General features: G+C 34.3%; 1 long non-coding RNA gene across 1 annotated transcript in view; it reads left to right on the top strand.

Annotated features, from left to right (window-relative positions):
* The first annotated feature begins 2,048 nt into the window (after positions 1–2,048).
* Positions 2,049–24,061, top strand: part of LOC119718177 (uncharacterized) — an 88,033-nt gene continuing 66,020 nt past the window's right edge. The window contains exon 1 of the long non-coding RNA XR_005268948.2: positions 2,049–2,177. This is a non-coding gene — a long non-coding RNA (uncharacterized lncRNA). The remainder of the gene's footprint in view (positions 2,178–24,061) is intronic.

Raw genomic sequence — 24,061 nt, 5'->3', positions numbered from 1 at the left:
TGTGAACATAAAATGGTACTTATTTCTCTAAGAGATTCATATATTTGTTTATTATATCAATAACATACAAAAGCTATTACAGAATTGCATGGTAATAAGTAAACTTATTAGCATGGTATTTTCCTTAAGATATCGCTTGTTTTCATGTGATCCACTGAGCTACATGTATATCCAGTTTGACACAGAAATAACAACAATAAAAAAATTGAAAACCTTTCTAAAAGAGCCTGCCCATCTAAGAATCAAGTGGATGTAAAGAGAAATACACCAGCAGACCACAAGCTCTCAGACATATATTGAACAGCATATCTTTATCTGAGTATTGTACAGTTAAACACCACCTCTCTACTATTAAAATGAAATGACTAGTATATAACAGGGAACAGTATAGATTTATATTACAAAGATAAGCATCAATGTTTATACAATATCCAGCCTTAAACTAAATCTAACTCCTTATATTCTATCAACATTAACAATATCAGTACCTGCAAAACTTTGTCATGTTCCTGAAACATGAATTCCCAAGTAACTAATGAACAGACAGCCAAGCTTGCCATTGAATTAGAGCAGCTTCCCCACTACCACATATTAAAGAACAGTTTATGTACTTTACGTTAACTTCTGAATTTTTAGAAGTGTATCATTTTATAGTCAGTAGAGATAAATTCAGAACAGCTTTAAAATCTCACGTGAACGCCCAACTTTTCTAGCTAGAAAGTTATGTTTAGATTTTTTCCCCCTTCATCCAGAAAGCCAACTTTGCCTAGTAGAAGTCTATCAATAACAAATGCTGAAACCCCCAAGAAACAATAAATATTTGACTAAACAAGATGCACAACCATTTCTTCATCTTGCAAATAGAAAATCTAGTTTTACTTCAAGAACTCTAAATCAAACAATAATTAGAATAATTCCTTTTCAACATGAGGTTGCATAAGTGTAACCCAGCGCAACATTTCCCCCCAACCTGAGAGAAAAACTTGAATGTATTTACCACCCCCCACCTCCCTAAATAGAACACAAGCTGAAAGAAATCTGAGTGATGAGACATGAGCTTTTCTTTGAGGTATTTTACTGAAAGAGCTATTCAGACTCATAGCAAAACAGGAGCACAAAAAGTTTAGCATTATGAAAATAAGAAACTATTGAAAGAAGTCTTTTATGCCCTTTTCTCTTGTGTAACTATGGGTGTATTTCAACACACTTTTTCTTTTAAATTTAAATTCTTATTAGAAATACAATTAAGTATATAAGGCTTTCTTTGAACTGATCAGACTTTTAGAACTATCTGTATTGCCATTTTCTGCTAGACATCTCATAACATGGTATAATATTATAGATTTAATTAGCTAGTAAACACGATTTCTGTGTTAACAATCCCTGAATCCTTCATGGAAGGGACACACATCCCTCCATAACACCTGCCTCCTCAATCCCCCTTATCCTGTAGCACTCCAGAGCAGCATTAATACTATTTTAAAAAGCAAAATTCTAAAATGGGGAAAGCTTCTACAAGCACCTTGGTCAGTTCCAGGTGTAGAAGTTACATAGTAGATCAGAACCATAACTTTTAACTTTAACAAGCAGTAGGAAAACAAGCACTTACATTGTATAAAGTAACAACACAACACTAGCATACTTGAAAGGTTTATACCACGCTACTAACAAATCGCAACACAGACTTACCTGGAGCACTGAGGAATAACACAACTTGAAGCAGTTTTTCTTATTAAAAAACAAAACAAAACAAACAAAAAAACCCAAACCAAACCAAAACAAAAAAACACAGAATTTTCTTCAACACAACACCACTAGCATTGTGTTATCTCAATACCAGCAAGGCACAGCAGGCCTCTCTGGTAAGTGTGAGGTAAAACTACTTCCCTCTTTTTCCACTGTTCAAAAGAGCTTAACAAAGTCTGAAGAAAAGCCCTTGATTGTCCTTATTTTGTAAGGGGGAATGTGCCCTGCCATTGTGTTATCTCGCTATGCTCTGCTGTGGAAGCTTCCAGAAGGCACTGAGCAGGGCAGGGCTGGGCTGCTAGGCCGAGGTGAAATGGTGGTATTTCCGCAGCCTGCACAAGCTGGGAGGAGCACTTCAGCCTGTGACACCACAGGAAAGCACACTGTGAAGGAGAATACTGCCTTCCCTTACTGCTTTGTTGCTGCTAATGGTATGGTGATTGGTTTTGGTATTTTTTGGGGGAAGTGGGGAGGTCAGCATTGGGTAACTTCTCTAGGAATTGATGACTGTGGCGGTAAGGGTGTGGCCTCTGTCCCTTCTGTCATAACACCTTAATTTCAGACTATGTCATGTGCATTGGCAATTGTTTCCCCATGGAAACTTTTCTGTGGGGCCAGGGGACTCTGAGGACAATGTACACCTTAAAGCTAACTTTCTTGGTTGTTTTTACACTGAAATTAACAAAGAGATTTGGGAAGGTATTAAAACTCACCCCTTTCTCAAACAAGTGTCCTAATGTTTTCCCAACTTGTCCTAAAGTTACTGGTCTGTTCCTGTCAGGGAATTCGTCTTTAGCTTTTGTGCTCCATTTCTAGCCTTGCAACAACCAGTGCCAGGAATCCTCAGTGCAACATGCCTCCCCATCAACAATGAATTTGTTGGAAGTGTTTTTATCCTCAATATATTATTTTCTTTTTAGTAATTGTTTATAAATTTAAAATTCTTCCTAGCAATCATGATATCTGCTCCATATGTGGATTCTTGTAGCTAATAAGTTTCAGAGCTATAAGCATGTTCAATATCACAGACAGTTACTGGTCTCACAAAGTACAAATTGATTTTCCTTCCTTCCTTTTTTTTTTTTTTTTTTTTTTTTCTTTTTGTCATCTTGACTACACCTGTACCACAAGCAAAACTTGTTGATAAAGCCAAGGACTTGATAGGCTTGTAATCTAATCTTTACTGCTAGTTCTTGTAGTACTAAGGACTTTTTATTATTATTATTATTATTATTATTAATTTATTTGTGTGTTACGAAGCTTCTGTTGCAGAGCAAAATGCAACTGTCTTGATGGCTTTATTTGTGAGTTTTCTGTAGTCAGTATGCTGTCTGGGGGAGTGGGGTGCAGATTTCTAATTACAGCATTATAGCAGGATTTTACATTTGAAGGATGACCCAATCTTCAGTTTCTGGATAGTTAAAAAAAACTCATTTGTAGTTTCACGTTCTTTCATGTTTTCATATGGAATTGTTGCAAAATACAGATGCAATAAAGCTGTTGCTTTTGTCCTTATCAGTGTTGAACACTGATAGCTCACACATTTAAGTTATTGCCTAAATTTTCTTCAGATGTCTTCTGTATTTCTAGTGACTTTTCCCTTGTAAGATGTTTTATTTCCAAGTTAAGGTTGTCTGTCTTTTATTTCTCTGACTGCTATTATAGTCTGGTGTGTGACAATTACTGTCAGCTTCAACAGGCTTGAAGATGTTGCAATTCAGTCACAACATAGCAGTTTTGTTTCTGTACTGCGATGTGGGCTTCTCTAGGCATCACAAACGTGACTTCTCTCTGAGTTCAAAATATTTAATGGTATATTTCACAAGACAGAATCTTGTAGGCCAACTTTCTTGCATAACGCTGAAAAAAAAAAAAGCCTTTAAGTTTACAGGTAAATTTTAAGCAAAAGAAGAATTGAATTCAAAAGTGCAGTGGAGTTCAAAAGTAGACATCTTACTAATGAAGGTAGGATTGCATCAGGAAAATGTGAGTAGTGTCTGAGGTACTAGTGTGTCATTATGTAAGGTTCTATTTATATTTTTTTAATAAGCTCCTTTTCACTAATGTTTAGCTTCCGTGTTCAATGCACAAACATTCCAGCATATATAGGAAATCACATTTTTCAGTTTTGTGAACAACTGTCTTGAATCCAGATTTTTCACATATATGAACAACTGTCTTGAATCCAGATTTTATGCAACAAACTCTAAAGTCAATACATGGGAAGTATTTTACAATTACAAGAATTAAATCACACAGTTTTGAAATTAACATATAAAACTTTCATTTTTACATAGCAGAGTTGCTGTCTGGAAATGATCTATAAAACAATAGAAGTCAAGAGGAAATTCTGTCAATAGCCATTTCTTCTTCATAGTACGGGATTTCTTCATTTCATGATGTGTACGTGTGATAAAACATTGTGATGGCTGATAAGTACTAGAGTGCTGTTCTTCCTGTTCTAACTCAATATGGAATTGTGTTTATCACCTCTTGTGAGCTTTCCTAGACATTTCCTGGAAATCTCCTAGGTTATAAACATGGAACTTCAGCACCAGGTCTTTGATCCTGGCAATGTTGTACAGGCTACAAAAGCAATTCTTGTAGGATCGGTCTATTAAAGGGGGTTCTCTTAATGGAAAATTTGAGCCCATGGAGTGGATGCTAAGAGGAAAAGAAAATAAAGGTTTCTAATAGTAATTAGAATTCTTGGTTGTAGTTAGTTATATGTAGCTGGTCAAAGCTAATTGGATTTGTTAATTTAGTTTAACAAATTGCTCATGGATCGCTAATTACTTTGCGGCCTCATATGATGAATTCATTACATCAGCAATTTTCCCATGAACATTGAGTTTTGAAGGATTAGCACTTGCCACTGTTCAAGTATACCATGAAAAATGCATAGAATGAAAATTACTTATTTTGATTTCTAACCCTTTGTTACTTTTCTTAAGGAATTGTAAAGCATTAATTTGACTCTAGACTGAGAACTGTGGCAGATTATGTTCATAATATGAGTACTGTATATATTCCGTAGTTCTGAGTCCGAATACTATTTAGAAATCTGTTCTTAATTAGTGTGAAGGAACAGCTGTGGTTTTTGTAGTGTTGTGGTTTTTCTTTCTTTTGAAGTGTTAAGGGAACATAACTGACTACAGAAGTAACTTTAAGTTCATTTTAAGTGCAACTCATGCACTTAATAAATACCTTTATTACCATTTTATGGATGAGGAGCGATTTTAGACACTCTTTGTCTGTCTGCCCACTGATTAACTGGAGGGATGTGTGTTTATTTGTTGCCTACTTCTGGTATTTGTATGTATGAGTGTTTCAGCAAAGTTGAAACAAATGCCCATCTCCCGAAAATATCTATCTTCCTTGTGCACTTGTAACTTTTTTTTTTTTTTTTTTTTTGGTTTAGCTCAATAATTTAAGTTTTGTTGCCAATTTTCTGTGGATTTACTTCTGATATTGGTGTAAGTGCTTTTGTAACATCAATGGAAATATCTCATATATATTTTCCCTGACATGGTAACAGCCCCAGAGGAGCCATTACGATCGCATTCCAGGCACTGGAGCTGTTACAGTGTCAATGAAGTGTCTCTCATACTTCCATCGATATGGTAACAGCCCCAGAGGAGTCATTACAATGTCAGTGCAAGTGCCTGAGTGGTTATGATGTCAGTGGAAGTGCTGTTTTAATGCCAGTGCAGAATGGTTGTGCAAAATTCCATAACTGTGATGAAAGAAGGGGATTATTTTTAGCATATTATTTTGGTTACTCAACCTAAAACATTTGCATATAAGCTTCAAAGAGACAGAGATCCTCTGTAATGCCCTATATATGTCCTATGGTATGCTAATTAAGACAAAAATTACTTAGGAATATGCAACTTCTACTACACTACATAGTGACAACACCTTATAGAGGTGCACCACAGCACAGCTGATGCAATAGAGCAGTAACCATTGTCTAACTAGACAAAAACTGAAAACCTCATTCATGACAAAATAAAAAATAAAAAAAATGTGGTATTCACACTACATTTGAAAAACCCATGGAGCTGAGTGTTTTAATCAATGTTGTTAGGTAGCCAGAGGAACAAGGTGAACTAAGCATTTGTTGCTTTGCCAGATTTGTTCCTCAAACCAGAAGTTTGCAAATAATTTCACTGAAAACTTGGGTTTACATTAGAAACCAACAAATAAGAGTAACAAAAATAAAGAAAAGGAAAATAAAAATGTTTTTTCACTGAAGCAGAACACATAGAAGAAATGTAAGAGCAGTAGCTCCTGGCTACTTCTATGTACAACTTTGAGTAATGTTAAGTATTTCAATTTGTCATGCTGAAAAGATTCATGTTGAAGAACAAAGATTGGTTCTTTCAAATCCCTTTACCACGAAGTCTTCATCTGTGTCTTAGTCTATGATGTATGTTCATGGTGTTTTTGTGAATTATTTGGTTATGATAACTCTCACATCTGATCTACATCTTATGTCTTGTCATTACTCTTATTTTAAATCAACCTAGCACTTGGTTAGTGATTAAAAATGAATCCCAATAGTAGTTCACAAATAATGATATAGGGCAGTAAAACAGCTATTGTTAAATTATTTTTTTTATCAGTCTGAATTATTTCTGAACAGTTGCTCAAAAGTGAGGTTTGCTGTAAAGAAATTGCTAGAGTCTAAAGTACAGACTACACAATATATTTTTTTTTTTTTAAAGTTAGGCATTTACTGCTTTATTAGTTCATATAAATATGTTTACAATAAAATGTTTCCAGGCTAGTTGATTTTCATACAATAAAAGACAATTTAATAATTGATGAAAGATTTTTTTTCTTTAGATGGAAAACAGTCTCTAACTAAATCTTTGCACCTTTTATACCATGCACTAATCCACATGAACACTTGTAAACTATACCACTGACTGTTTTCTCATTTTTATTGTACCTTTCTTATGTTCTAATATCATCTTAGTCATTGTTTAAAATTACACTTTCAGGTACAGTTGAAAAACATAGCCTGACTTCACTGAAGTTGAAAACATCTTTATTACTTAGTTTAGATATTTCAAATCCAACAGTTCATTAATGTAGTAGAAGGTTAATTGCTTTCAATGTTCCATTAACAGGAATGAGATGTCTTTACTTCTTTTTTCTTTTGAAGTAAAAAGTAGGTGCATTCTTCTTTATTTTATTTTTGCCTTTATTAATGTATAGTAAGGGAGTAAGGTGGTAATGGTCCTAGGACTGTAGATTACCTACCTCTACCTAACCACAGTTACTTAAGTTCATTATGGTAACATTGTTCAGTTAGTCCTAGCTGTTAGTAATTCAATAAAGGTGATTTTATTTTCAGCTTTAGAAGCTTTAGCTTCTCTAAATTTAGCCTCTCTAGATTTCTTTATTTGCATTTTGCAAGTAACCCCAATCCAATAAAGGTGTTTTTTTCAACTGACCAGTAATTCAGAATTTTTGAGGAAGGCAATCCATACATCTTCATATATGTTTCTACATCTCATACATCTTCATATATGTTTCTACATCTAAATGCACAACCGGATATGCAATTAAAATATATATACGTATTGCCGCATATTTCTAAGGTAATATCATCCCTCCTCAGTCAGTGGCAATGTTTTGTTTGCATTTACTATAGTAGATTTTTTCATGGCAAGCAAGCTCTGTACAGTGCAAAATACAGCTTCAGATGGGAAAGCACCATATGTTTTAGTATCTTCAGGAATTTTAGTATTTGCTCTTCAATACTTAGAGAATAAAATACTGTTAAGCTTTTTATCTCACAATTTTGCCTTTTTACTGTTTGTTTTGTTTGAATTCTTGTTTTGTATAAATTAACATTGATAGCTAACCCTCAGTGCCAGAAGGAGTGATGCCATTCTTTGATCTTGTCTACCATTAATTTACTTACTCTTCCCTTACTTGTCCATTAGAGTAGGTATATCATGTTTTCCAAATTGTTATGGTCTATAACTATCACCTGGTGGATTTACACATTCTGTTACTCTTTGCACATCAGGGTTCAATTGTTTTTGCTGGACTAATAGACAAAATGCCATTCTTCCTTACCATCTGTTCTCAGAAATCCTGAGGTAGGATATTCAAATTAAACCACTTAGTATAGACAAACTCACTGACTATGTTATGTCCCTGGAGGAAGGGCCCCTGGATCCTCTCCTCCATAATTTGCACGAAGTCGTTTAACATTTTAAATGGAAAAACTTTAAGAAAAACCTCTAGGAATTCATTAAAGAGAAGTTAATCTTTGGCTTCACCTTTTTGGTAAATCATTTACTAGTAGAGCTTCATATATTTTGCTGGAATATCTGTGATATAAGAAATTTATTTTGACAATGTGTAACGCAATGACATTGCAGCCTGCAGATGTAGGCTGTTAGAGGTTAAAGAAGATTATTTAAAACGTATGCATTAAAAGAAATGACAAACTAATTCTGAGACAATGTTGATGCAAAATTGCTTAATTTTCTCACTCATCCTGAACTTTACTAACTGGGCTCCATTTTAATTCTGTCATCCTAAAAGGTCAGCTCACAATGTGGACTGTGATGTTAGCTCTGTTTTTACCTGTATTGAGGGACAGCTTTCTTCTTGTCCTGGTTTTAATCTCAAGTTTCAAATGTGCTGTGATGCTCATCATGTAAAAGGGAGAAAGAATACTTAAATTGTAGGAAGGGTTTGAAGTTCTGGTGGGGATGGACCTCAAGTAACTTAAGGGTAAGAGCTGCCATTGATGAACATAATTACATATCGTTGACCATATAACATAAATTAGCATGTGCTCAGAATATACTGTGTGTTGTATGTATGAAGATGTCAAACCTGTCAGTATCTACCAAAATGTTCTTTAATAATAACTTTCATACCCATATTTCACTTTTTTTTCCAGGGGCAATAGCTTATATACTATAAGGAACTTGAAGATTTGTAGGGGAATTAATTCAACTTTCACATTTTAAAATGGATCTCTGTAAGAGCTACTGAAAATGTGTTTTGTTTTGATTTGGATTAGTGTTTTAAGTAACAAAATGCTTTGCCTGACTCTTAATACATTACATCCAAGCACTAATGCAATAGAGTACATAATGATAACATTTGGCTGTGCCACTCCTGCAAACACCCTCAGCAGAGGATGTGTACTGAATGTGGGTTTCCTCAAATAATATAGTACCATAGTGCAATTTAGTTGGAGTTCTACCTTTAATTTTTGGTGTTGAATAGAAAGAAGGAACAGAGGTCCAAACAGCCTGGCTATCTTTATAAAAAATAATTTTGAGAGTAAGTAACGTATGTGAGGAAGGATTCAATGTGCACAGATTTAATGTGTATGTTTCCATAACATAAGATGCAATCTACTACTCTTGGTGCAGTTTCAAGCTCATATTTTTGTCTGAAGCTATTTTAAAGTCATTCTATCTCTTTGAATATATATATATATCTTTAAGGTGGGTTGAGAATATTGTGTTTAAAGCATTATGAATTTTGGTGGCCACTTTACTTCCATTCTCATCAGTAAGATTGACCGTGGTGCTTTGTTCAGTGTAACTTCTAGCTTTCAGTGTTCAGTGTAACTTCTAGGTTTGAAAAGCACCACAGCTTCATGTGAGAAGAGCTTCACGTCTGCGCTTATGAACAGATTACTGTGATTCACGATAGCTTGTTTTTGTCTTGTCAGTCTACTCTCATTCAGTGCTGAATTGTGGACCTATTATGTATCCTCTGTAGTGAAGGTGAAGCTGATGTTATGAAGTGGACAGAATATAAAGCTGAACTTCTGAAGTTGTCACAATTGCTTATTTGGAGCATGCCAAATTCAAATACAAGATAACCAGTAAAATACCAAAGTTAGATATGTGGATATATCTCAATAATCTGTCCAATATCAGACTAGTAGAGTCCGTTTGTCACTAAGTATTTTCATATCTATTTTTTCTTTGTCTTTTCTGACCATTTCTCAATAACTGGGAAAATAATACCTCTCCCTGTGTATTGCTTCCACTCAACAAATTTCAATTGAAACAAAAGTTTTGAGTAACTTGCAAGTAAGGCCTTGGCTGCTGTCCTGTGGAATTATGGTGCTCTTCAGGCAAACTTTTCACTGAACTTGCAATAAAACCAGGAACTGTTTGGCTGTCCTGGAAGTTTTGTTTGAAGTTCTGACCCATTAACAAACTACCATTTCCCCCCTATTTTTTAATGCAAATAATATTCATTTGAGTAATCACACGTAATGTGATAAAAGAATGGGAAATAAAATAAAAGTACTGGTAAAAATCAAGACCATCTTCAGAGGTGGTGATTATTAGAGATAAAATAAGAGACTTGTTAAAAGAAACCCAGTTTCTTTCTTACATGGCATGTGTGCTTTCTCATAGTTCTCTGAACTCTGCATTTTGCTCAGAAATTTGAGTACACCTTATCTAAGTATCAAAAATAGTCCTTAGATAGCAAAGGAAATGTCTTCCAGGAAATGTCATGAGGGAACAAAGAGGCTGGAGGTGAGGTGAACGTAAGTGTCTAGAAATTAGTAACAGAAACATTCTTGTCCCAGAATGGTATCAGGGAAAACAGCATGAGAAGAAATAGCTAGGCAAACAGTTTGATGTTACAGTCTACAATGACCTTGCTGCATTACAAGTGAGAAAGCAAGCGTGACCTCCGTCTTCACTGGTGTTTTTTTTTTCTCAATTTCTTTAGAGGATAGCATTGTCTGTCAGAATTTTCTCGAATATACACAAGAACATTGCGACTACAGGCTTCCTCCTGTTGCTGAGCATAAGAGCACGTGTGGGAGTTGGAACAGTGGTTTCTGTGCTGTTTCTTTTCTGTGCTGTTCTAACTTGGATAGGCCAATTAGTGAGATTCAGCATCCAGAGTGTGGCATGCTTCTTTGTCTTAATGACTTCCTGTGGTTTGAACAACAACAGCTATATGTATATATATTATTTATTTATTTATTTATTTTGGGGGGGTGGGATTTTATCTGTGCCTTATCTATTTCCACAGCTGAGAAATATTTTGAGGTTTCTGCTGGTTTAGTTGCAACATACTTCCCTCGTACTGTTAACTGAAAGCCCTGAGGCTGAGCACATGGGCTGTCAGACATTTAGAGCTGATTGAAATGCTGGTAAGAATTAGCCACAGTTGTTAATTGTCTAGGGTGTGTTTTGCTCTGAAACCCTTTGGTATGCAGAAATAGGATGTAAAAGAATTATTTTTCTTTTAAAAACAAATAGGCCTTGGCTTGAATATTTTTTTATTTTATGTGCACATTCAGAAAACTCTCATTAGGTAGGCAGCAATGGAACTTTGAAAGCAGAAATGTTGCTAGATAGAGAAGTGGACAGTAAGTTTTTCATAGCAACTCTTTGAAAACTTAAATAGAAATGTCACAGGAATGTAACCAATATTACAAGAAATAAAAGAAAAGCTCTCTTCTTTCCTATCTTTCCAGCTGAGTGTACTTCTAAAACTAGGACTCTATGGATTATTAGTTCTTTCCTTGAATTACCTGGGGATGGAGGTGGGGAGGCTCTGTGTTTATCTGCATTTGTTCTTAACAAGACCTGAAACAATTGCCTTAAGTTATACTGCTCTAGAGTGTGGTGACCTGGTAAAATTTTGCTGTTTGTTCCTCACTGGAGTTATTTTGACGATCACATAACTTAACTGTCTTTTCCAAATTGTATGCTCACTGTGACTGTAGACCCCCTCCCACTCCCCTTTTTAAATGCAAATTTTTGCAATAGTAAGCCTTGCTGTACTAGCCTCCAGTCACTGATAGACCTTGAATTCCTACAGTTTGTTATGCATACCCACTGTTTAACTGTCAATCTGTTAAAGCCTTATTTTTAGGTTTAGGTATTACTACTCATGCCAGGGAGGTGTAGTTCTGAGTGATCTTTGCCATATGTGACCTAAAAAGAAAAATAATAAAGGTGAGATTTTAATTTTTAGAAGGGCAACAGAAATGTAGTATGGGGTAGGTGTTAAGGATTGCTGCATTTTGAGGTTCACATTTTGAGGTTCATGTTCACTGACTTTTATTATGAATCCTCAAAAGCCTGGATGCAGTGGACAGATATAATTACATTTCTGCTTAAAGGCAACAATAAACATAGATGTGAAGAAAAAAAAAAAAAAGAAAAAAAGAAAAAAGAACACTGGAGAATGACCTTGGAGAGGAAAGCCTGGGGCACAGTGCTGTGGCAGCTGACATCATTAACTGCGACTGTTATGCTTGGGTCCTGGTATAATCAGACTTTAGAGGAATGTTTCACAGGCAGCACCTTATGGATGTCAGCCTCTCATGCACTCATTATGATGCTCTGTGTGTTTCCTTGTGTGAAACAACGAAGATCTACCTTGAGGCATATCAGGCAGTGTAGCTGGAGGTATTAGAAATCTTGACAGAGTAAAGCAGTGTATTAAGAGCTTTCGCACTGATGATCCTCTCAAAAATGAGACTTCAGAACATCTATTGCATAGCATGATTCATCTAAGACATCAAATAAGATGTTCTTAGACTTTGACTGCTGTCTTATTAATGCTGTGTTCCAACTGAAAAGTAAAATTAGTAATAACTTCTAAAATACATAATGAATTTCTCCGCAATCTTTTTGCGTATTTGTCTTGTGAAGAGGTTGATTCCTGAAATCAGTCGCTGAATCAGTGAACTGAAACCTGAGTGAAGTCACTTTGAGGGTAAAATATCAAAAACTATACCAACTTGTGCATTCCATGCTCAAAAGTAATTGATGGTAAATACTTTCTGTATCAAACATCTTCAAAAATCAGCTGAGATCTCTTTTCCTGTATGTCCTGTTCCTTTAAAGAAGAAAGATTTTATTTCATAGCACCATCTTGTGAATCCCTAGCATGTTAAGGCCTCATTACATGTTCTTGTGAGTATTTTGTCTTGAGTTGAGGCAGCCTTGTCTAGATTCTTAGTCTTAAGAGTTCAAGCATGGCTTATTCCCACACTTTTTTTTCCTCATTTCATTGCATTCCAGACACTGTAGGATAGCTATCATGATTGTGATTTTAAAGAGATGTTAGTGTATGATTGACATTCCCAGAAGATATAGAACTACTCTATCTACTTTTTCCATTATACTGCCCTTCCAAATATTCTCTCAAACCAAAAACTGACCATTTCCCATTTGCATTCACCAATACCTTGATAATATTATGCAATCTTGAGTAGCAAGGATGTTTTCAATTTGATGTTGATATACAAATCCTATATGTTGGGCGAAAATCTGGATAAGTAACCAGACATATAGTGGAAGAATATTACGTTCCAAACAAGGAAACCATTTATCATAGGTAGCAATAAATACAGCACTAAAAATCACTTGATTCCATGGTGTTTTTCCATCCGTTTATCCTTCAGGTAATACTAATTGAAATACTAAATATGTGTTTGCAACTGAAGAAAATTATTTTGTTAATTAGGGATGATCTCATAATTTCTGATTTTTAGACAGTGTTACAGAGGAGAAAAGGTTAAATACTGTAGTTGTTTCATAAATTGACAGTGAGAAGATTACTGGAGGATGTGATGAGAGGGGAAAAAACAGCAAAGATCTGATTCATATGTAATATAATAACTGACTTATGAATAATAGTATAATACCTTATTTCTATGCTCCAAACAATGCAGATGTCAGCTTTTATTCCTTTCTTCTTATTGAAAGCACCTAATTTACTGCTGTTTCAGAGTTCTCTAATGCTGATAAGAAACAGAACAGCACTAACTTTCAAGTAACAGTAGAATCTGTGCCAGTTTCAAATAGTGTTTCTTCAGCAAGCTTCTCTATGGGATAGTTCTCTTCTAGATTTATTTTCCTTAAAGCTTAGATGATGACTTACTGCTGTAAAGTGTCCAGAAAAAAATAATAGAAATGATCTACTGATATCTTATTTATCATATAAAGCTTAGTTACTCTAATTTACTCACCTTATGAAGAGAATTCAAAATGATAGACCCATGTGAAATACAAGTACTATCTAAATACTGTTATGATCTTTGAGTCGACTGTCAGTGATTCATTGTCTCCTCTGCTGAAATGCCAGGATTTGATCAGTTTTCTGTCCTGAACAAGTGATCTGTCCCTATTAGGGTCAGGAAAAGGGAGTTGTCTGAACATTCAAAGAAACTATTGCTGCTACTTTAGCCAAATTTCTAGATATGACTAGAAATGGAGTCTATTATAGTTCTTATATAAAAAAAAAAATGTTCTTTAAAGAGATAAGAAGCATTTGAATGACCTTTCAGTGTTTAAATTTTGTATACACAATGTCTTTTTGTCTGTCTTGTGGAATCTAGATTGTGGATAGATCTCAAAATCATGTGTTTTATACTCATTGGAGGAATGCCTTTAAAAAGAAGTAGATACTACGCATTCTGCCCGTTAATAGTGTGCTGATTTACATTTATTTTGCTTTGAAGAGTGGTGTTTTTTTGTTTGTTTTGTTTTATGAGTTGTCAGGGAAAAACTTTTTGTTATCATGCTCTGAATCTGCTATGGCCTCAAATACGGCTGTTGAAGGTTATCTGGCATTCTGTATCAGCAGCTAAATATCTGAAGGGGGGAAAAACCTTGAACCTTGTAAAGAGATGCATTGGGTTTGAAGCATCTTGTTAAGAAGCAACCATAAGTACTGAGTGATTATTTGCCAAAATGTTCCATGGGTTTGGACCCAGAACGATAATTAATAGAAAGATCACGTGATAATGGTTGGTAATATTTTGAATATATACATAGATCTTCTGGAAAATAATTTCCTAACAGCTGCACCAGACTGGCTTGGAACCATTTCATAATTACAATAAAAGATGCCTTTCTTCAAAATAAACCATGGCACTGTTATCTGTAGCAGTTGTTTGTCTGACTTGAGCCAACAATATCCCATAGATAGTTGTTTTGCTGTTTCTGGACTGGATTCTTTACATCCGTAACAGTGTTAGACATGTATTTGAGCATAAATGTATATAAGGTTAGTAGTAATAACTGTGTGATAACTGAAGATGAGGGAAGCAAAACAGATTCAGTTCCCTCAGAGGTTAATTGTTATTTAACCTGAACTAGAATTCCCACTAGCTGTTTAGTCAGGTATAGCTTATATCTGTGCAACAGGTCTTTTCTTATCTTTAAGCAGAGAAGGTAGTGATATATAAAATACTAGCTAGTTAGGATGTTTCTGATATCTTGGAATTTATATTGAAAGGGTAAGTATGTTCTTTATATTTTAATTTATTGAAACTTGTTTATGGCAATTATTGTAAAATTAGAAATATTAAGCAGTTAAGATATATTTGGTGCATAGTACTCCTGTTCTTTTTTTTTTTTTTTTTTTTTTTTTTTTTTTTTTATGTGTCAAAGCTTATAGGGAATCAAAATTTAGTTCAGTGTTCAACTCTTGTGTGTCTAGTTATAATGTGAGGTCAGAGTGCCTGAATTTGACAGCAATTAAGTTTATTCACATCATTATTTCTATCTTGGGTATGCTTGATACAACGGGATATTCTAAGAACAGTAGAATGTTAATACCTTTTTTCCCCATTTAAGGGATATGCTCTTAGCTGTGTTAAGAATGAAAAACAGGACAACCCTTTGTGTTGTGTTGTGCACACACAAATACATGCTTGTAATTTTTTTTTTCCATGTGCTAGTGCCCTTTAAGCAAGACTTTAAATTTATAGGCAAACCTAATAGAATCAACAGAAATTCCGAAGGGAAATAGCCTTTGGCAATTCTTAATAAATGTTCTGTATGTTTACTATATTTCTGCGACCGAAAATGCCAGATACATAGGTTACACCATTAAATCACATATTTCTGCATTCTTATGATATTTGCTTCATTTTTCCCATGTCCAGATTTTTACAACATCTGGCGTATTTATAGCAATTAGCTCTGGACAGTCTGTACTGCTGTCATTCTCAATTGCAAAGTCCAAGAACATATACTAATTATGATTAGAGATGATTTAGGCAATGAGTAAGTAGTTTATCTTAGTCACTTAAACTGTAGAGCTATCAAATCTGATGGATATGACTGTTTTGATGTTTTATCTTTTATTAAAATTAAGCTTTTTTGTAAATTTTAAATACTTTAGGTAAAAATATGAAACAAGTGATGTAAAAATTGTTCAATAAGACTTTTTATTTTTTCAGATAGAACACCTTTATATGGATTAAAGAATCTTTAATAAAGTAATTATAAGTAAACCACAGATCTACTTGTAAAATAGGTGTACTTATGAAATAATTGGCACCAGTATATTAAGATTACTTCTCTGTAAACAAGACGGTGGTTTGGCAGATTTTTATGGATATATGTAAAGATATATGTATATATAAAGATATATGTGAAGATATGGATATATGCAAGGAAATGTTAACATCACTGTAGTTCATTCACTTGTCAGTTTTAACTTTCAACTTTAATACTGAAGTGTTTCTGCAGAAAAACTTCCTTTTGCATATTTACCATACCATAAATAAGGTCATCAATTATTTAGCATATTAATTACCTCAATTAAAATGTTTATCATTGGCAAAGTTTTTTGACACAAGACGGTGATTTGTGCAAAAACGCTATTATACAGTAACAAATAGATGCTCTAATGTAGATTGCTGCATTGTATAGAAAACTCGAGCAGTGGGTAACTAACTTTCAATGATGGAAACTTTGTCAGCTGTTACAATTTTCTAGTATGGGAAAACTGTAACTTGTTTGTTTAAGTTGTGGCTTGTTGATGATGGCAGCACTACATGTCTCGCAAAATCTAATATTCTGTTGATGCACTGTTTGGTATGCAAATCTGGAAGATATTTGCTTTTTGTTAACAACGTGACTTATGTAGGGAGTCCCAAGTAACCACTGAATTTCATGCTCATGTATATACATGTATGCACATATATGTACAGCTCTTTAGTGGTGGAGAGTACAGATCCAAAATGCTGCTTGAAATGTGGGCTGCTTAAAAAAAAAAAATTAAAAAAAATCTATCTTTGTGAAATCTTCTTCCTTTTTGTAGTTATAAATTTCTGCAGTTTTCTTGTCAGCTGAATGCATATCTTAGGTTTCCTGTTCTCTTACTATTCAACAGGCTATTTCATTGTGCCTTGCCAGTCATCTGTGATTTACATCTGATTAGCAAATAATTAATGTGCTCGATCATCTTTTTAATTACCTTGAAAAACAAGATTATGTTGTTTGCATCTCACTGTATGTGTTAGACCTGAGACTCGCAGCTATGCTGCGAATATGAGGACTATACAGCATGTATGTTCAACTCCAAATTATGAAATTCAGAAGAAGTTGTTTAGTATGAACTACTCAGTAGTTTCATGAGGTTAACAGCTTTCTTTTGTAAACAGGTGTTCCTAGTTTGTCAAGTATTGATACAAATTGTAAAGCAAAGTATACTTGAAACCTTTTCTCTGACAATCCTTAGACAAAGATAATCTTCAGTATGTGAACCCTTTGTGTCTGGTTTCCATAGGAAAGGCACAGAGAGTCATAGATTGTGGAGTACTAGCTGTGATGCCTACAAGTGCCCCTCTGAATGTTAAAGCTCAGATATTTATTATTTGAAGTATCACTTCCCACATAGGACCAATGCAAAGTCTGTGAATAAAGACTTCGTTACGATGTGTAATTACAATATAACTTAACAGTTTTATTTTCATGCCTTCTTTGTTATTTTATTTAATTTATTTATTTAATTTTTAGAAGAAGAACTTAATTGTTCATTTCTTCTTTGGTACAAACCAGAAGAGCTGAACTGAATTCAGTGGAACTGTTCTTAGCTATTGAGCACCTGTGCAAGGGTTAGGAACACGGTGCATTTTTAGATAGAGCTTGAACATTAAATACTTACCTTTTCTGACAAAGGTATTGGAGAAAAGTCTGGCTTAATCCTGCAATATGTAATGGCAAATGAATAGCAAAATGGGTAATGATATGGCCTATGTGTCTTTCTGCTGTTATTCCATACTAGTCTTTTTCTAATGACCTCAAAAAATGAATAACCCTATTTTCCCCAGTGTGTTTCTGTACCAAAATACCTACTTGGTACGCAGAATGAAAAATGAAACCCTTTACATTTTGCAGTATAATATTAGATTAAAGAATAAAATTCTGGCCGAAGTTTAGTTGGAGAGACTGCGTTTTCAAAGCGTCTGTCTCGGATTGTTTTTTATGGCCAAATTCCGATACTAGTCTACACAATCATTTCATTCCACTTGCTTTCTCCAGAATGACAGAAACAGCTAGTAGTTCTGCTGAAGTCAACAGAGTTGATGCAGGTTAGTTGAAAATGTTGGCCTGTGTAAATTTAGTTCTTGTTTCAAGTCAGTACTTTTCTACTGAGAAATAAGCTTTTATAGCAAGTTAGCAAAAAGATGTCAAAGTTTTTTAAAATAGCTCTTTTAATAGCTCTCTTTTAATTAAAATCATTTTCTACATAAGTAATGGACTTTAAGTTACCACAACTTATAATATGAATGCTTTTAAATGTAAGCAAATGGGAGAATATGTGCATAGAATGTCCATAGTTTTTAGATTTCTTTTTCCTCACACCATATAGTTGTTTTTGTTGTTTTTGTTTGTTTTTTCCTGCTGAGAAGAGGATAATCATTCCAAATAAATCTCTAATGAGTTGTATTTTGTCCAGCTAGGTGTTACTTCTCTCTATGCATAAGAATATGAAATCATTTTCACTACAGTTCCTAGGGTAATGCAAGAACCTGTGTAAAATCCTTCTTTAATGCTTTAAGGTAACCATTTATAGTTCTATTTGATGTTCAGGTAAGATGCTTGCTCTATCAAATATGGTGATTAGTCACTCATGAATATAAGAGAGGGATTTCTGGCAGTGGAAACCTATTTGACTGTAAAAACCTAGGAGGCTGAAGAGAAATCCTTCATACAAAAAATGTCTCTATATAGTTGCTCATACACCAGATACTAAAAAGAACCTCTAAGCTGTCAAGAACTACAATATGATAAAAGCAGAAATGATGAAAAGGAAATGGCACCTTGCAGCTGACCGTATAAAAGCATAAATTCCTCTTGGGACTTCTGAATATAAAAGATAGGTTTCACTACTTTTCTAAGAACACTGGATCACATTAACTTATTCAAATAGGAGGTCAGTTCACAGTGTTCAGGTTTAAAGCTGTCCCACACAGTCCTTGATAAGAAAAAATTGACAAATCACACTTCTGAATACACTCATTTTAATCCTTTTCTTCCTTTTGAAGTAATAAAAATATCCCTGTCATGCAGTTGCCATTGCATTTAATGGCTGTCATTTAGTGAAATGGAAAAATGATATCTGAACATAATGCCTTCAAATATGGCTAATAGCATTTTGCATGAGGAAAAATACTTTTATTTTACATGAATATGGCTGTTACTCTGTGATTATTATTGAAAATGTAGCTGCTTTGCCTATTGCAGCAGAGTGATAAGAACAGATATGACTCTTTCCTGCCATTCATGGGAAAGAATAGTAATCTGTATTCTTAATGCTTAACATAATTCTCAGAGCTCAACAAGTTCTTTACCAATTATCACTTTTTGTGATTTTTTTTTTTGGTGTAGTAAAACAATATTACAAGGTGTTGTATTTAAAAATGATCACATTTTTTGATCATCATAAATATGCTTTTAAACAAGGATACATCACTTTAGTTAAAATTTGGCAATGACTTCCTAAATGGGCTTTAATTAATGCTAAATTACAATGGGGTATATATGGAATTACAGGTGACATCCATGTTAGTACCATATGAGTTGCTAGTAATTAAACTTATTAACATTTCTAATTAACCTTGAGTGCACTGGACATAAACTGCACAAATCCTCTGAATTGCCTACATGATCTGTAGCTTCTCTGAAAACAAGACCTGCTGTTCAAGAAGTGGCCCTACAGAGTAGTTAAAAGACCACCTGTACTCGAAGCTGGCATTTCAATGAGCCCAAGAGTACCAGGCCTATTTCGGATCCACTCATAAGGAAAATCCAACAAATCACAGAGCCAATAAAAAGAGGTCGTTGGAATGCCAAATGTATTTGTTTCTCAGCTGGAGTGTTTACTCCTGGAAATACCTTTGGTAGGGTTTTCATAGAAATCATTTTAATGAGACATCTGAAACATACTACCTTCGTTGTACCAGAGTTCTTCATCCAGAGGGGGATATTCAACCTTGGAGTTGTAGTCAAGACCAAACAGATTGATACTCACTTATGGAGGATTCTGCCCAAGGTGGGACGCAGACATACACACACACACAAAAACAAACAAACAAAAAACAGCACGCAATACAAGAGACTGATTTACTTGTTTTTGACTGGTTTCAGGAATACACTGACAATACTGAGTCCTTGCAGGTTTTAGATGGAATTTGACAGTGGTGGGTAGTCCAGCCCATAGTTGACACTGCTTTGGGTGTGTGATTGAAACCTCTAGGGTTTTGTAGCTGGGGGTTAAAATTATGAAGACCAGAAGGAAGAAAATGCTGCTTACTGAAATTAGGATTGGCTTATAGTATTTCTAATACTAGTAGTATTTCTAGGTCATGCATACAGATGTTTGCTTAGAGTGGCAGATTTTAGTTCCCATTTTCCTGTATTGTTCTTCAGACCATTTGATGTACTCTATTTCATATAACTTCAATGAGATTATTTTTATCTGATGTTTGGATATGTTCCATTTCTGCCTTACTTGTATAAGAATGTTGCACAAAATCAGTAATGTGCATAGTTTCATTGAGATTAAATTGGCTGTTCATCTTGTGAATCAATGGAGATAGTGATTTCTAGAATATTTTGGTTGTAACTTCAGCTCACAGTAAAAAGGACTCCAATTCCTCATTATTCTTTGGTCCTGTGTTGAGACATTTCTATTTTTCAGTGTATTTGTGAATATGAAAATGCTGATGCAGAGATGGATTTTTCGGTGACTCAGAATTTTTTTTTCCTTTAAAACTTGGGAATTCAGAAGTTATGCAGTATGACAGGGTAAGTTGGTCTGAAGATTTTGATAAGACGACTGTAGCTTCACTTTTGACTAGTAGTTACGTTTTCATTATTCATACAATAATACTGGTTGGCATATAGAGAATTCTTTTTATAATATGTCTTAGTTTCTTCTGTATTTATCATGAATCCAGTGCCTCCAGCAGTTGTTTTTTTCATTTTAGTAGGTATAATGGAAGCCAAAGAATTTCAGATGGACTGGTAGCTTTCACTTGAAATATTATTTAAAATCTGAATTAATAGTGCCTATATTGAAATATTGGTGATACTACATTTTGTTAATAGAGAAGAAAGTTTGAGATATACACACGTAAACTTTTTCCTATTTTTTTTCACAATGTCACAAATGTCAAATATTAAACCTTAAGCTACATTGCTGGTTTCTAATGCAGTGTGTTCCTCCTGTGACTGCAACTATGGGATAAAAGGATTTGCTTTTCATCTTAGGCCAAATTAAATTTTAATTGCCTGTGAAAAGACAAATGTCAAAAGCAAATTTTCAAGCCAGTATTACCATCCTCTGTCACAGGTTGCTATATACACACTTAAAAGTAAAAATGATCATTCAGTACATGTATATATCCCTGTACAATGTTTTGAAATAAAATTTCAGAACATTCTGTGAACAAAGTGAGGAAAGCAGTGTAGTATTCAGACAGTAAAGTATGAATTAAAAAACTGTTTATTGGAGCTAATGCTATAAAGATGCTATAGGTAACCCCATCTCCCTTCAGACAGTGAGAACCCTGAGCTGTGAATGAGTCTCCAGTCAGGGCATGGCACTCCGTGGCAGATTCTGCCCATTTTTTGGTCTTTTGAGCTTTATAGGGCTTTGTTAAAAGAAAGTAACTCTATTCATCATTTCTGCTGACAAATAAAAATGATGCTCACATGAGAACTTGTTACTGTACTCTTAGATAAAAGCAAGAGATGAAAGCTGTGGTATTGCTGGTACCAAGTGGGAGCTAGGTACAAGCTCCTGTGTTACGGCTAGCCCACGAAGTTTATTCTGTAGCAAGGGAATATGTACTGTGCAACACAGACTTTAAGTCTATACTACATGTACAGCAAAGGCCAGATCCTGATCCCATAAACTATTACGTGGATTACTGAATGCTTGAAGTACAGGGCTTTTTGGGGTGGGATCACTATAGCAGCTCTGACTTCTGTGAATGGAAGAAAACAGGGAATATTATTTTAAAGTCTGTAGGAAAGCACACATGAACATAATGATTTTGTTTCATTCAATTATGATTCAAATATGGCATGTAATTGTAAAACTTATGGAACTATGAAAGTGGAAATTTATAATGATGCAGTCTTAATTTTATTAATTTAATCCATAAAGCAGATATTACATCAAGACAGACATCAAATTAAAACTCTCAGACTCTAACTAGCTTTAGAAGTCTCTTATGTGTAATTTATATGGCTGTCATAATTAATTTGAATACTGATTTCAACCTGGTCATGATGCAGAAAACCCCATCCAGTAGCAACCCTTAAAAATATTAAGTGGGATCTCATTTTGCAACCGTGCTTTAATTTACAGTAAGATGTCTGTCTTGTGTGATTTGGACAATATTAAGATACGATATAAGAAAGGAAAAGAACTATAAAGAACTATTTGAAATGTTAACCACAGCACACACTACTAGGTTTGTGTGGCCTTAATGCAGAAGCAATGTACTGAAGTAGAGGTTTCTGTATTCCTTATTTCAGATAGTACTATTTTCCAGTTATCCACTACAGGATAACTAGGATTACACTACAAAGCCATTGTTTTTTTTTTTTTTTTTTTTTTTTTTTTGTAAATTCTGAATTTTAGAATGTGCTTACCTGTTTTTTTGCCTTTTAACCTCAAAGCCCAGTTTCCAAAAAGACATAAGCCATCTATAATGAGTCAGGAGCAGAATTTCAGCACTTGAATACCAGGTTCAGTAAATGATCAGACATTTGTGTAGAAATATCTGTCAGGTGTTATATGAAGTTTAAAGCTAGTTTAAAGCTCTTGTATTTAAAGCCAACATTTTAAAAAAAAAAAAAAAAAAAAAAAAAAAAAAGGCTTTTGAAGCAGAAACTAGCAACCAGGTTTTCTGATGTTTTGAAAAATAGGAGGCAAGTAGAGAGGGGAGGGATGGAAAGAAAGTTAGAAAAGAATAATTGGCAAGCTTTCACTTTACTAGTAGATAATCTAAAAATAGCTGTGTCAAACTTTCCAGCAGTTGAGGAATTTTTTCTTTGCTACTATGATTTTTTAAATATTACTAAACTTAAGTCAAAGTGTCCAAATATTTATATTTTAGATTAACAATGCTTATCTGCATCCAGGTTTCTCATTTCTGGTTCAAAAGAAATAAGACCTAAATCTGTCCAGTCTGACCTTGCTGCAGTCTCTCTGAATGAATTATTTGTTTAATAAAAAAAAAAAAAAATCCTTTCTCCACTGTTCTTAAAGAAACGAAAAATTGGTATATGCTTGGGTAAAACATTAGAGATGTAAGCCATTTGACATTTCTGCAAGCTTTTCTTAAGGTTGGAAATAATACGCAAAAATTTAATTTTAAAGAGGCTGTACAGCAGTAGATTAGATAATTCTGTGAAAAAGTTTAGAAAAGCCTTGCCAGTGCAGACAGCTACATAAGACTAATTATCACTTTTTTGGTGTACAATAGCTGTCATATTTCCCCACTGAAAATATGAGCACTAAACATTGTAATGAAAAGGAAAGGAAAACAATAACAACTGCAGAACCATGCAGAAGAGCTATTTTCTTTCTTGCTAGTTACAATAAAGAGCTTGCATATGAGTAGTCATTCATCATGTAAATGAATGGAGTCATTTGTTAATCTCATATTTCACAAATGTGAAAAGTTTAACTGTCTTCATTAAAGCTTATACAGGATGTTTCAGCTTCATATTTTCACTGAAATTGCATCCTTTCAGACTGAGGGAAAAAATGTATTGTATTTGTTTATATTTTAGATTATTCCATTTGACTTTGTTGTTGGTGGAATAGTTGATTTACACTATTTTGTAGTGACTCAGAATGTGACTTCAGATGAGATAGGTGTTTTTTTTCTTAAATGTTGTCTGGGAATTGGGATAACGTGAATGCACCAAGACACCTCTCTCTCTCTCTCTCTCTCTCTCTCTCTCTCTCTCTCATTCCCCCCCACCCCCAAATATATATATATACACACATATATATA

This window comes from Anas platyrhynchos, chromosome 12 (genome assembly GCF_047663525.1).
Source record: "Anas platyrhynchos isolate ZD024472 breed Pekin duck chromosome 12, IASCAAS_PekinDuck_T2T, whole genome shotgun sequence".
Lineage (NCBI taxonomy): Eukaryota > Metazoa > Chordata > Aves > Anseriformes > Anatidae > Anas > Anas platyrhynchos.
The sequence above is the reverse complement of the archived record's forward strand: the minus strand, read 5'-3'. Positions and strand labels throughout refer to the sequence as shown.